This window comes from Eriocheir sinensis, chromosome 45 (genome assembly GCF_024679095.1).
Source record: "Eriocheir sinensis breed Jianghai 21 chromosome 45, ASM2467909v1, whole genome shotgun sequence".
Taxonomy (NCBI): domain Eukaryota; kingdom Metazoa; phylum Arthropoda; class Malacostraca; order Decapoda; family Varunidae; genus Eriocheir; species Eriocheir sinensis.
The window spans coordinates 10,288,111-10,303,569 of NC_066553.1; positions in this window are offsets into that span (position 1 = coordinate 10,288,111).

The window sequence follows — 15,459 nt, forward strand, 5'->3', positions numbered from 1 at the left end:
TGAACAAAGAGGCCGGGAAGGGAGGAAAGGACGGTGTTTAGAGGTCTTGGGTCGTGTTTAGGGAAAATGTGAGAGTTTTGTCCTCCAACAGCCTGGGTCTGCCGCGTGCTCCTTTGTTTTCCTTATACTCCTTGTCGTCGTTCTCCTCCTCCTCCTCCTTTTCCTTCTCCTCATCCTCCTCCTCCTCCACCTCATAATCAGAGCCGTGACATCCTCCCCACTCCTGGTTCCTCCTCCTCATATTCTGACTATCTGACCCAATCACATACCTCTGCCTCGCCTGAACCTGCCTCCACCCTTACTGTTCCTTCCGTCCAATCTACTACAACCCTTCCTACCTCATCCACTCCCATCACACCCACTTCCCCCGCTCTCTCTTCCTCTCCCTCCACCACCTTAGACTCCTCCCCTATCCTCATCACCACTACATCTTCCCCTTCCACCTCCAACACGATCTCTGCCTCGCCTGAGCCCGCTTCCATCCTTACCACTCCTTCCACCCCATCCACCTCCCTTCCTACCTCATCCACCTCCATCCACAGTACCACACCCACTTCTCCCTTCCTCTCTCTCCCTCCTTGATAAAAACAGAAATAATGAGAGATTGGATAAGGATAGGAGGGTGTGGATAGTGTGGATGGATAGAGGAAAGGTGGATCTATAAGTGGGTGCAAGGACGTGGAGGATGAATGAGAGGAAAATGGAGAAAAGTGGACGTAAACTCGAAAGAAAAAAAATGTTATCAGAAAAAGATTTATATAAGAGAAAATACCTTGATAAAAGTGTGGATAACAGGGGAACGGATAAGGATAGGAGGGTGTGGATAGTGTGGATGGATAGAAGAAAAGTGGATCTATAAGTGGATGCAAGGAGGTGGAGGAGGCATGAGTGGAAAGTGGAGAAAAGTGGAAAAGAGCTGAAACCAAAAAATTTCTGACCCCCAAGAAAGATGAAAGATGATAGGCATAGTCCTGGATAAAAACATGGATAGCAGGAGAACGGATAAGGATAGGAGGATGTGGATAGTGTGGATGGATAGAGGAAAGGTGGATCTATAAGTGGGTGCAAGGAGGTGGAGGAGGAGTGAGAGGAAGTTGGAGAAAAGTGGACGTAAACTCGCAAGAATTTTTTTTTTATCAGAAAAAGATTTAGATGAGAGAAAATACTTTGATAAAAGTGTGGATAGCAGGAGAACGAATAAAGACAGGAAGGTGTGGATAGTGTATTATGATTTTTGTAAGTAATTTTGTAAGTAGGTATGATTTTTTTTCATTTTCCTCTCTCTCTCTCTCTCTCTCTCTCTCTCTCTCTCTCTCTCTCTCTCTCTCTCTCTCTCTCTCTCTCTCTCTCTCTCTCTCTCTCTCTCTCTCTCTCTCTCTCTCTCTACTACTACTACTACTACCACTACTACTACCACTTCTACTACTACTACTACTACTACTACTACTACTTTTTTTTTCTACTATTTCTACGAATAAATGATACCTCCACCCATGTTTATTTTCCCGACACATAATCATGGAGGGCTCCACAGCTTGGAGGTCATTAGCCCCAACTCTGTTCGCTAATGACTGTGGCATCCAACCATATCACTAATACTACCTGACACTAAATCACCTATCATCTATTACGTCTAGATCCCCCTTTCCTTCCCTACTCAAGTCACTCCCGACCCACCCTAATGTCACTCTCCACCACTGTGGCTTCATAGTCCAGATTGGAGATGTTGGTGGCTTTTGGGCTAGAGTGTCTGGTGCCCCTGAGACATAGGATGACCGACCTGAGCAGGGAGAACGAGAGGCGACACCTCATCCAGGCGACAACGTGGCTCCTTGGCTGATGCTTCTTTTCTGAGATTAGTTCCGCGAGGCGTGCGTAGAAGCATTGGGCCCTGGGACCCATCCCCTACTACTACTACTACTACTTCTACTTCTACTACTACTTCTACTACTACTACTACAACTACTACTACTACTACTACTACTATTACAGGTCATCGTGGAGAAGGCCCCTCAGGCTCGTATCGGCGACCCTGACAAGAAGTATTTGGTTCCTTTGCCAGTCGATTAATTCTACTTCCTCATGCGCAAGAGAATTCACCTGAGACCCGAGGATGCCCTCATCTTCTTCGTCAACAATGTGATTCCTCCCACCAGCGCCACCATGGGATCGCTCTACCAGGTATATTAGAGTGGTTGTTTGTTTGTTTGGAATTTCCTCTGAAGGAGTTGTAGATTGATCATTTATCTTTCTTTTCACGAGAATAAAATAAAACTACCCTAGGAAAGGCCCCTGACCCCTATGTAGGCCTTGTAAAACGTATGTGGGAAAAAGGGTTCTCGTCAAGGTGTTGAATTTGTCATTGTTACTTTGCACGCCCCTAATGATCAAATTTTCTTTGCTAATTTATTTATTCACTCAGGTGCTTTTCATGTTCAACATCTCCCTGACTGTATTTTGGAAGAAAAGACTGTACTCATGGGTGATCTCAATGCTAGATGTAAAGACTTGGTAGCCATCAGACCTCAAATGTGAATGGTATTAGATGGAAGGCACTTCTTGACTCTACTGGTGCAATTATGCTTACCGGTGATAGTGTCCCGACTCATGTGCAAGGTGGTAGACTCGATTATGTGGCTCTTATCAACATGCCTCTGCTAGCACTGTCCTCCTTCATTATCTTCTCAGTGATCATTTCGCTTTGGAGACGATCGACCCTCCCCATTGTCTCGGCTCCTTTTGTCCGGAGACGAAGGCTCAGTGTGTCTCATCTTGTCACCTGGGTCAGTGCCTGGTATGCTGGCACAAAGGGCACCTTTCCTGATGCAGGTATCAGGGACTTGTTTGTACAATTGAGGACTTTATTGGGCACAGCGGGATTCTTTCCAGGTCAACGGTGTGTACCCGTAGTAATTAATATCTATGCCAGGACGCCATATACCCTGGCAGCAAGATGCCGCCAATCTAGATGCTCGCGCTGCCATGACTACTGTTGCCCGTCACTTGACTGAACTCCGTCAACAAGTGAGAAAAGAATATTGGGGTGCCTTTTTAAATGATGGACGTGCCACAAAATCCACAACAGGAATTTGCCGTCATGTAAATCGGGTGAGAGGTCGGGGCCGGCCCCTCGCCAGTGATCCTGACCCAGCTTGGAAGGCGCGTGCATTGTTAAACACTGGGCTACAGCCTCGGCACTTGCTAGCTTACCTGCTGCTCACAGAGCTGCCCTAGGCTGCCACAGGCGACGCAGACTAGCCAGCGTTCAATACAACTTGTCACTTCTTGATGGTATACCTGTGTACCCATAACCCGTGACGAACTGCTTTGTGCAGTCATATCGGGCAAGTCTACAGCTCCTGATGGGCTCACTTATGATGTTATCAATGCCTTACTAGTCATAAAAGATAACCTATCTTAGATTTGTTTAACATGTCTTACAACTCACAAAGCCTATCCATCTGCCTGGAAAACTGCTGCGATCATTCCCATCCCTAAGGGTGATGGTAACTTTAGACCTATTTCCTTAACTAGCTGTCTGTGTAAGATGACGGAAAGGATACCTACTACTTAGGCGCTTGACTGTATAAGTGGAAGATACCATGTCACGGAATCTGTATGGCCTTATGAAGGGACTGGTGACTGCTTTATTCAGTGCTAAGTTCTGCAGGTGCTGTTTGTCGTGCTTTCATTGACCTCAAAGGTGCCTTTGACAGAGCCAATAAAGAGGTTATATTGGAACTACTTATTTTAAAGGGCGTTAAAGGGAAATTACTGGGGTGGCTCAAAGACTATTTGTATGATAGGATACGTGGTTCCATGCTCTGCTGAAGGGAGTTTTGAATTGGGCACTCCACAGGGAGGGGTCCTTAGTCCTTTGCTCTTTAATATTGTTGTGCTGGAAGCTTCCCCCGGCGACCATAGGCCTCTAGAAGGCTCCCGGAGGAACGAGCAAAGGGGTGGGGAGCAAGGCGAGCCGTCCGCGCCCCACGGGGCGCGGCCAGGCGCCAGGCGGGAAGTGTTGCCAACTCGCATATATTTTTGCTACATGTTCTTGTATGATCTGAAATATACTGTAATATTCTAGACTGTACTGTTCTGGATATATATAGGAGAAGAGGGCGAGAGAGGGCCAGTCCCAGTCATAGTAAGCTAGTGGTAAGTGAAGAGTCCGAGTGAAGTGTACTACTAAGGAAGAATATTAAACTACCGAAGCTGTGCAAAGTGTTTACATATCTCCCTCCCACGGAGTCTCCTGACGGCGACACGGAACCCAAGTAACACGTCCGGCATAACAATATTCTCATGGACAAAATTGCACAGTACCCCTTTCCTCAGGGCACAGAAGTTTTTATATATGCTGATGATATACTTCCTCAGTGTAATGCTCCACGGACGCTTACTTTAGCCCTCCACCAGCTTAAGACTTGTGCACTTCTATGGGTCTAGTTGTTAATGAATCCAAAACTAAATTTCAATCAGTTGCCAGATAGAGTGTGTCGGGCGCCACGTATCAATGACGCCAAACTCGATCGTGTCCATTGTTACAAATACTTGGGTGTCTATCTTAGCTTTAATAAATTGAGTTAATCACGTTGCCATATTACTGCCATAATTCATACACAGACTCTGCCATAATTTATAGGCAAATTCCATAATTTTAACATTGCGGCACAACAATTTGGTCCGGCTGGCATCATGCCTAAAAGAAGAAGAAGAAGAGTAGATTCAAGGGCCGGCCTGTGTAGTGACATAAACATTACTTTTTCTCGTGTTTTCCTTCAACCTACAATGAAGAGAAGATCCACAGCCTGTAAGAAGAAGGTGGAGAGTACAGTGACGGCCAGGGAAAGGAAGAAAAACCGCAGAGAAGCCTTCATATGACGAAAGTGCCCTTCCCCTACACCACCACCACTACCACCACACCACTACCACCACAACCACTACCACCACAACCACTACCACCACAACCACCACCACTACCACCACCACCACCACCACTACCACCACCACCACCACCACTACCACCACAACCACTACCACCACAACCACAATCACTACCACCACCACCACAACCACTACCACCACAATCACCACACTAAGGTATCTTAGTACGATATAATTTACTTACTGATGTGACGTGCCATCTTCATTTCCTACACTGAAGAAGGAAAATGTTATTGAAAAAGATGTTTTAGATAGGTATGTTTGAAGTTAGTTTACTGGTAGGTTTTCAGGGTAGGCCTAAGCATGGATAAGCTATAACTGAGTATTAGAAACAAATCAGTACTAGACAAGTGGAGGAAGAGGCCTGCTGTTGATGTGCCGAGGACCCCCAGTGGGTTAGGTAATTGCTACCGGCAAAGGCCTATAACAAATGTGTTGACAAAATCCTTTAATATTAAGCTAGAGTTACCAATTTTTGGTTACAACATGGCCTATAGGCATAACAGAAGTGACCAAAGTTTGATGCACGTAGGACTTATACTTCCTGAGTTATGACATAAACAGTGTTGTGTTTCTTGGATTCCTGGGAAATTATATTTTTGAAGTATAAAATCTCCCAGAATGCTTATTTATGGGGGGATTTTGAAAATAAAAAATACACCCCTTGTGACATAAACACGCCTGTCCGCTTGTCAAAACCAATATTTTTTGTCCCTGAAGGCTGTACAGGGACCTAAGGAAAATAGAGGGAGCTGAGGGGGGCAGAGCATTAAGATAGGTTAGAGCTGTGTGTAGTATGAGCCTCCCATAGCTCAGAGGGGCCAGTCTTAGACAGACTGGTTAAGGAGTACTACGCGGCTCTCCCGTCTCGGTGGGCGCCGATTTAATCCCAGGGCGGCAAACCTTTCCTTGTCTGGATTAATTTCTCGTGTGTTTAGTTACACACTGTGGTCGTGTGAGAGTGTAGAAAAGAGAAAATTCAGGGCGTTTCATGTGGTCCACAACAGGGATATCGTGTGCTGGGGGGCCCCAGGCACTGAAAAGTCTCTCATTTAGTGGTACATAGAAAGTAACATTGCCTCCATAGTAAATATTATGTCTTGCACAGAAATAAATAGTCAGGGTCTCAAAAATAATAGGCTACCCATTCCTCAACAGTACACATTTTGTTATTATTATTATTATTATTATTATTATTATTATTATTATTATTATTTACTACAATTTTTATTTTTTCATAGCTTACACTGGTATAGTAAATTACCTCTATCATATTTGTTATTATTATTATTATTATTATTATTATTATTATTATTTCAACGTGAAGATGTCAGGTCGCTGACAGCGTTGGTCCATCGATGCACCTTCCAGAAAGCCAACCAGGTGGTGGATTTGACAACACTCACCAATCCCAAGGCTCAACACCACCAGCGAGGACATCAACACCAATCACCACCACCACCACCACCTTTCGCTCGTAACTACTGCAACAAAAAACAAGAACAAGAACAACACCACCTTGAAATACACCACCACTCAACACCATTCACCACCACCACCACCACCAACACCACCACCAGGGTGCTCTATGAAGGGTTTAGTGTCCATGTCGTCAAGTCCATCTCCCTCAATCTGTTCTGGGACCATTTTAGTTGCGGTTCTCTGTATCCTTTCCAACTCCACATACTCCACCACTTCTTCCCGCAAGCTGTTCCATGTGTTAACACTTCTATGTGAAAAACTTTACTTTTTCCAGTCACTTAAACAGGCTCCTTTATTAAGTTTCCTTCCGTGTCCTCTCAGCCCCTGCGTTAGTGATGCTAAGAAGAGATCATCTCTATCCACCTCATCAAACAGGGGGCTTCGTGGTGTAGTGGTTAGCACACTCGGCTCACGACCGAGAGAGCCCAGGTTCGATTCCCGGGCGGAGTGGAAAAATTTGGGCGGCTTTTCTAACACCCTACGCCCCTGTCCTCCCAGCAGTGAATGGGTACCAAGTATTAATAGGGGGTTGTGTCCTGTCTCCTGGGATCTGTTCCCTTCTCCTATAATTCCTTCCCCTTCTGTCTCTCTCTGGCATATGACCACAGATGTTGCTCTGACTAAACCAAACTTTCCAACTGTTCCCTTCTCCTATAATTCCTTCCCCTTCTGTCTCTCTCCGGCATATGACCACAGATGTTGCTCTGACTAAACCAAACTTTCCAACTGTTCCCTTCTCCTATAATTCCTTCCCCTTCTGTCTCTCTCCGGCATATGACCACAGATGTTGCGCCCAATAAACAAAATTTTCCAACTCTTTCCTCATCAAACTTATTTACCAACTTGTACAGTGTGATCAAATCTCTCTCCCTTCTTTGTTCCAGTGTCGTCAAGTCCATCTTCCTCAATTTGTCTTCATATGTCATATTCGAGAGTTCTGGGACCATTTTGTTGCAATTCTCTGTCTTGAGTCCAACATAATAATCTTCCTTTGCATAGTTTTTCCTTTTTTCCTTATATGCCTCATCTTGGTATTCAAATCCTTCCATAGTTTTCATCTGTCATAGTTGATGGCCATTCTTTCCTAACGGGCACTCATGACTGACTCCTTCATCTAACTCACATTTTTTGTGAAAATTAGGTCAAGTCTTGATGGTTGGTCATCCCCTCTTAGCCTTGTTTCTCCTTTAACCCACTGCATCAACAGATTATCACATCAGGTGTGTGTGTGTGGGTGTACTGCTATAGTCCGGCAAATCTTAAGTGGCGGCTCTGACGTAGACAGACTGCTAGACCCTGTTGCCACGTCTCCAACTGACCGCACACCATGCCTCTCTCACACACACACACACACACACACTCTCTCTCTCTCTCTCTCTCTCTATCTCTGTCTGTCTGTCTGTCTGTCTGTGTGTGTGTGTGTGTGTGTGTGTGCGAGAAAAGTAGGGGTGTACTCTCATTCGGGGAGTATGGTGCACGACAATGCATAATAATAATAATAATAATAAACCTCTTTAAAAAATGCACCAAGACTCTCTACCTCTTGGGTGATGTGGAAATAAGGTCAAAGTGTAATATTTTAATGTTCTTAGCGACCACTCCTTCCCCACTCCCTGGCCTTCCCCACCGGAACCTCACCATTTACCTGGATGACTCGCATCAGAATTTGCTTGACGGTCCTGGCATTCCATATACAGGTACAGTCTCCATATTTTATCATAATTATGCCATATGGCTGATATTGTATGGCAGACACACACCAAAAAATGGCAGAAATACGATAATTAAAGCAGGCAGAGCAACTGGCAACTGCGGTGTGTTGGGTTGACTTGAGCTGACAACGCCGCGGTGGCAACGCTGCCAAGTGTTGTACAAATTTCTTTGTATTCACTCACAGATAGAAAATCAGTCATAAAAACCATATTTGTTTTTATACTAGAGTGAGAGAGAAAGAGAGAGACATGGGGAGAGAGAGAGAGAAGGTTGTGAGAGGCACGGTACGCGAGGTCTGTTGGAGACATATAGCACCAGTGTCTAGCGGGCTGTCTACGTCAGAGCCGCCACTTAAGATTTGCCGGACTAAACCTCTGTACTTGTCATGGGGCAGGTGACAGGTGTGGAAATGGCCAGGTGTAAAGTAAATCACTGCTACCTCTGTACTTGTCATGGGGCAGGTGACAGGTGTGGAAATGGCCAGGTGTAAAGTGAATCACACTGCTACCTCTGTACTTGTCATGGGGCAGGTGACAGGTGTGGAAATGGCCAGGTGTAAAGTGAAGTGCAATAGTCATGACACTTGTTGATGCAGTATCCCAACATTTATTTTTGTGGGCCACAGGACACTGTCTTCATGTTGGGTATTTTCTATGGCATGTTAGTCTGCAGGTAACTATCACCAGCTTGGCAGCCCTGGTTAGTGACTGAGGGCTTTACTGTAAGGTATCTTGTATAAATGAGTTCTCAGCTCCATGAAGGTTAAGCTGGTAGTGTTATGGATATCTTTGCAAGTCTTTCATGTTAACTCATCACCTATTGTTTGTGTCACAATTTTTTATTCTTCTTCTTAGTGTACCTCTCTGTCTCTCTCTCTCAAGACTTGCCTCCATTATTTCCTTGCCTTACCTTGAAGTCCCTTTCTCCCATCCTTCTTTCATTTCCATCTTTCTTTCTCTCTCTCTCCTCTACACCCTCTTCTTTCCCTTCTCTCCTTCCCTTCCCTTCCCTTGATAGTTTCCATTCATTTCCTTCCATTTATTTATTTTCTTAAGTCTCCCATTGATGAATTTTCTATTTCCAGATTTCTGTTGACAGGAAGGAGGAGGAACAAAGAAGAGGAGGAGGAAGAACAAGAAGATAACAAAAGGAACAGGAAGAATTAAAGAATAGAGAAACAACACACACACACACACACACACACACACACACACACAGGAACACAAAAAGCACAGTATTTTCTTCTGGTTTAATTTTTATTAGTTCATATTTTCACAAAAGCTTTCAAGGTTCCACAGTGTAATCTGCACACACACACACACACACACACACACACACACACACACACACACACACACACACACACACACAAACCATGGTACTCAGCACATTGCACTCTGGTATTTTCTGGCCGACAGCTGCGTCAAAGAACACAAACGGACGTCACAAAACAACAGTTTTAACGCAAACTTTGTCGTTGGTTGTGTTGGTGCGAGAGTTTTTGAGGCTCGAGAATGATGAACGCAATGTGCTGAATACTGTCAGTGCTGCTAACAGATGTATACCAACATACAGATTCACTCAGGATATACACATACAATATAGACATACAATATATATATATATATATATATATATATATATATATATATATATATATATATATATATATATATATATATATATATATATATATATATATATTAGGTGGTCCATAAAAATCAACCATTGATTTCTTTTGCTCCCCGGACGTTTTATGGCATCGTTCCGGGAGAAAACTCTCCCAGGAAAATTTCATCAAAATTGGACAACATTTAGGGGTTGCGCAAGCCGATTGAATTTTCGGTTGTTTTGTCCCGGGAAGGAATGATGACACCACATTGTGTGATTGCATCATTCACTTCAGTTATTCTTATACGGTTGTAGCAGATCGGTGAGCCCACCAGCCAATCACGACTGACTGCACCCGCCTGGCACACTGCGTCGCTGAGTGCGAGTCAACTTGATTGGCTAACTCACACGCAGCTACGCAGTGTGCCAGGCGACTGTAGTCAGTGGTCACCCAGCTTTCAGACCAGCTGCAAGGTTCCCGCAGAGACGAAGCAAGCCATGGCTGTGGCGATGGAGGAAAATGACGATTAGGATGATGGAGATGAGGACGTCCCCAAGAGGATTCATCTGAAGAGGCCCGCCTTCCTCGAAGCCACCGGCACCAAGGGCAAGAGCAGCTCAGTCCTTGCTCGGTGTTGTGGCGGACCACAGCAAGAGGTTCTCGGTGGCTTGAAGGTGTCCCTGACGACTCTGCTACAGTGAGTGGCTCGCAAACATGACACCCCTATGTTGGAGTGGTTAACACCAAGCGGTGTCACCTTGTCTGGGGACCCCCAGGCGAAAAGTTCTCTATAATAGGCACCTAAAACTACCCGGGAGAAAAGAAATTCTAATTTTTTCACCCCTACCTGTACCTCAGACCACCCAATAAATAAATAAATAAATATATATATATATATATATATATATATATATATATATATATATATATATATATATATATATATATATATATATATATATATATATATATCAGCTCACAGGTCCCACAGGGTGTATCCCCACAGGATGTTGACATAACCCCCAGCCACATGCCCACCCAGCCACATGAAGGAGTCCCCCCTTCCCCAGTGTTCCTGTTTTTGTTCCATCAATAAAAAAGTAATTACCAAGTGTGTATTATTTCAACTTAAATGAAGATGTGCAGGTCACTTTATGACCTGAGAGAGAGAGAGAGAGAGAGAGAGAGTAATAAATAAATAAATGGAGAAATAAGTAACAAAATTAACTAAGAACTAAATGACAAAAAAAAAACTAACTAAAGAAACTCGACTGTAAACTATAAGTGTATAAGTGTCCTTGGTAGTAAAGTGTGTGGTCCATCACAGGACTGGCTGGCCCTGGACTGACTCCCTCTGCTCCTTCTTGGACTGGTGTGGACTGTGCTCATTCTGGAGTCTTGCCTTCCTTCCTGTCAACAAGAGAGCCATCACTATATAGCATGTTATGTAGAATATATCACATTAATGCCTCTTTGAGGAACACTGAATTACAGAAAGTGTGTAGCCTTCCAATAAAGTGGTAGGCAGAGATGGCAGTGCCTCCATAACACCTACTGAGAAACATGACCTTGAATTACTACATGAAAGGAAACATTATTGCAGGTAACACACACACACACACACACAAGGAAAGGTTAGAGAGGCCAGAATGGTACCCGGGGAAGGAATTGTCTGCCACACCAGAACAGATTGGAGGGAATGAAGTTCAAGACGCTGGAGGAGGCGGAGAGGAAGGAGGCTTAGAGCTTTGTATAACTTGACTGTAGTCGTGGAGATTTTCCTTCAGGGGTGGACTCGCGGACTTGGCGTGAGTGGCGGTGTCTGCTAGGTCTGAGCTGCGGCAATATCGCTGCCATGACACAGTTTCTGCTGCCTCTTAATATCAACACTTTTGTTATATAAATGTAGTTATTCTTGTAATGGCTCTTCCTTGTGGCTGTTTATCGCCCACAAATATTATAAACATATTTCAGGAGTAATGGAAGCACTGAAGGAAATGACAAGGTTCTTGCCAATGTTTACGTTAGGCAGCATCACCACACAGGACCAAAAATATACCAAGAAATCTCACGCTGAATGAGTTACTTAACGAGTGACATTGTGTAGCCTGGCAATTTCTAGCAGTGAAAAGTAATTAAAAAAGTCTGGCACCAACAGTCGCATCAGCCGCTGGACATTGTCCGCTTGCGTGCAGTTACGACTGAATTTTGTTATGAATGTTGTTTTGGAGAAGGGGATGGAGGAGGAGGAGGAGGAGGGGATGGAGTAGGGGGAGGAGGAGGGGATGGAGGAGGAGGAGGAGGAGGAGAAAAAGTGTACATGAAACAACGCACATGAACTTAAACGTACACACACACACACTTACACACAAACAAAAAAACGTACACAGTATCAAAAACGCACACACACTTACATAAAAAAATATGCACACACACACAGACACACACCTACATAAAAAACGCACATAACTTTAAAAAAAACGCACACAAGCTACAAAAAAACGCACACAACCAAAACACACACCTACATATACGTACACAGGCATGTAGGTTTCTGGGGCGTCCGCACAGCATCGTCCGTACACACGCACATGAGCCCGTCCAGGGAGTAGTTCTGCGCACACGTGTACGTAGTCTTGGCCGTGTACGTATTTCTGGCCTCCCCCGTGTACGTGTAGCTCCCGTTCTCTGTGTTGTCAGGAACCCACACTCGAGGGATGGAAAAACGTACATGGGGGAAAAAAAACGCACATGAGGTAAAAAAGCGCACATGAGGGGTAAAACACACACACACACACACAAACACACATACATGAAAGAAGAAACGCACACAGGTTGAAGGTTAAAAAATGCACGAGGTTGAAAAAGTGCACACAGAAACGCACATGAGGGGTAAAACACACACACACTTACTTATATGAAAGAAAAAACGCACACAGCTTGAAAAAACGCACATGAAGGTGAAGAAACGCACATGAGGTTGAAAAAGTGCACAGAGAAACGCACATGAGGGGTTAAAACACACACACACACACACACACGTGAGGCGGTGCACGAGTCGCTTGGGGACATACATGGGAGGCGGTGGCTGAATGGATAGCGTGACGGCGCCGCGTTCAGGAGCACGAGTCGCTTGGGGACATACATGGGAGGCGGTGGCTGAATGGATAGCGTGACGGCGCCGCGTTCAGGAGGACGAGTCGCTTGGGGACATACATGGGAGAAAGCTGAAAGTAAATGTCAACAAAAGTAAAGTGATGGTTTGTGAGCAAAGTAAAAGTGACAAATTCAGCAGGGAAATACAGCCAGTTTTAGGAACTTGGATTCTACTGTCGCTCACAGTAACCTTGACTCTGAGTTAAAGAAACAAATAATCACTCATCTAGGTGACTTGAAAGCAGAATTCATCAGATACTTCCCAGATATAGAAGAGAAGCGTGAAGCCTGGAAATTCATCAGGAACCCATTTCAATGTGAGGTAGCTGATGTTGCTGATGAAGTCCAGGAGGAGTTCCTTGAGTTGAAGTTCAACTCTGCAGCTAAAGAAGACTTCAAAGATATGGATTTGGAGACGTTCTGGGTCAAGTACCTTCCTGTTTACCCTCTGATCTTACATCAGGCTCTTCGGATTCTAACTGTTTGGATCCACGTATCTATGTGAAACTGCATTTTCCGTGCTCATTGCTATCAAAACCAAGTATAGAAACCGGCTGAACATTGAAGGGGACTTACCTTGTGCACTCTCAAGCATTCGGCCACGTATTCAAAATGTGGTAGCTAAGAAGCAGTGTCAAATACCTCATTAACTATGTATTCAAGATCTGGTAGCTAAGAAGCAGTTCCAAATATCTTACTAACCATGTACAGTCATCCCCGCCGTTCATGGTATTTCGTTCGGACTTGGTAGCTGATGCTGAAACCGCAAACGGCGGGACTATAACCCTATGGGAAAATATGCATTTGGGGAAGTCACCTCTGACACATCATATAAAACATGTTTTTTTCGTTCCCAAAAGTAGCCCAATTTGCGGTAAGTAGCCCAATCTGGCAACACTGCAGTGTGGCGGCGCGTGAATTTTTTTTTTTTTAGGATAATGTTGCTATGAGAAAATCTCGACCAATAGCAGTCGTCCCTGAGTGAGCTGCTGGCCAATAGGAAAGCATGACGTCACAGTCTAACCGTGACGTCACTCAGGAGCAACCTAAAGGCGGTGTCACACTAGCACTTTTTCCGTCAACTTTTTCCGTCGTTTTTCTGAAAATCGTCGATATCTTGGCTGCGGCCTGTCACACACAAACGGTGTTTCGTCTGAAACTTTCCGTCGGCACAGACCAAGGAATATAAACAAACATGGAGTCCACGCTGCGGCAAAGATACGCTGCTCGGAACCTAATACTGTGTATTGTGAGACTTAGACGAGCTAAACAAGCCAAAAAGCATGCATGGATGCGCTCATGGTTGGCTCGTCGGGAAAGAGAAAGTGTGTACCACAGGCTGTTAAAAGAGCTGAGTTTAGAGGATCATGAGACTTTGAAGAATTGGATCAGGTTGGACAAGAGCCAGTACCACAGACTTCTGGAGTTAGTGACACCTCTCATTGCCAGAAGTGACACCAGGATGAGGAAGGCTGTCACTGCAGGAGAGCGTTTGAGACAGGTTGAAGCCACGCGGAAAGTCTCGGTCTTGGTCTTGGAAATGTAAACAAAGGCGGAAATTTGCAGGCGGAAACGATCCTGATCGTCTGACAAATTCATGCGATAAGTTCATGCGGAACGATGAAAAATCGACGGAAATCGCATTAATCGACGGAAAAAGTGCTAGTGTGACACCGCCTTAACGTCCATTGCCCCGCCTCCCTCCTCTCTCCCTTCCCGCGTCCTCTCTGCCTCCTCCCTCCCTCCTCTGCCTTCCTCCCTCCTCTCTCCTTCCCCTCCTCTCTGCCTCCTCCTCCTCTCTGCCTTCCTATTTAGCGTCAATGCATCCGTGACGCTAAACTGGGGCAGCGTATAAGCGGGGGTCAATTAGTTGACATGAATACGCCAAACGCGATGGTGGGACCATGACGGCGGGGTGACTGTATTCAAGATCTGGTAGCATTAAAACAGTGGTGTCAAATATCTCACTAATGTAATTCATACTTAGTAAATGGACCAAAAAGGATTTTTTTTTTTAAATCTGGGAGTGAAATTTGTCTATAGATACAAGGGGGGCGTGGTAGTAAAAAGTTTGAGAACCACCATTGTAGAAGGAGCGGATTCCCTCCAGCAAACGCCTTACCACACCATACATCCTTAGAACATCCCACAACCCCTTCCTGTCAACCCTGTCATATGCCTTCTCCAGGTCCATGAATGCAGGAAACAGCTTCATATCCTTCTCTATGAATTTTTCAACTAACATTTTGAGTGCAAATATTTGGTCTATACAACCCCTCCCTTTCCTAAAACCCTCTTGTTCATCGCCTACACTTTTCTCGGTTATTTTCTTCATCCTCATCCTCATCTTCATTTCATCGACGCCTGCTCCTAGGAGCTCCCACCAGGGGATGGCCACGGCAGAAGTGTTTCCAACTTTCTCTATCCAGACACTCCCTCCTTGCCTGCTCAGAGTTTCTCAAAAATCTTTCCCCCTCTCCCTAATGTACTCTTGCACCCTATCCCTCCATTTCACTGGAGGTCATCCTCTAGCATTCCCTCCCTCTATC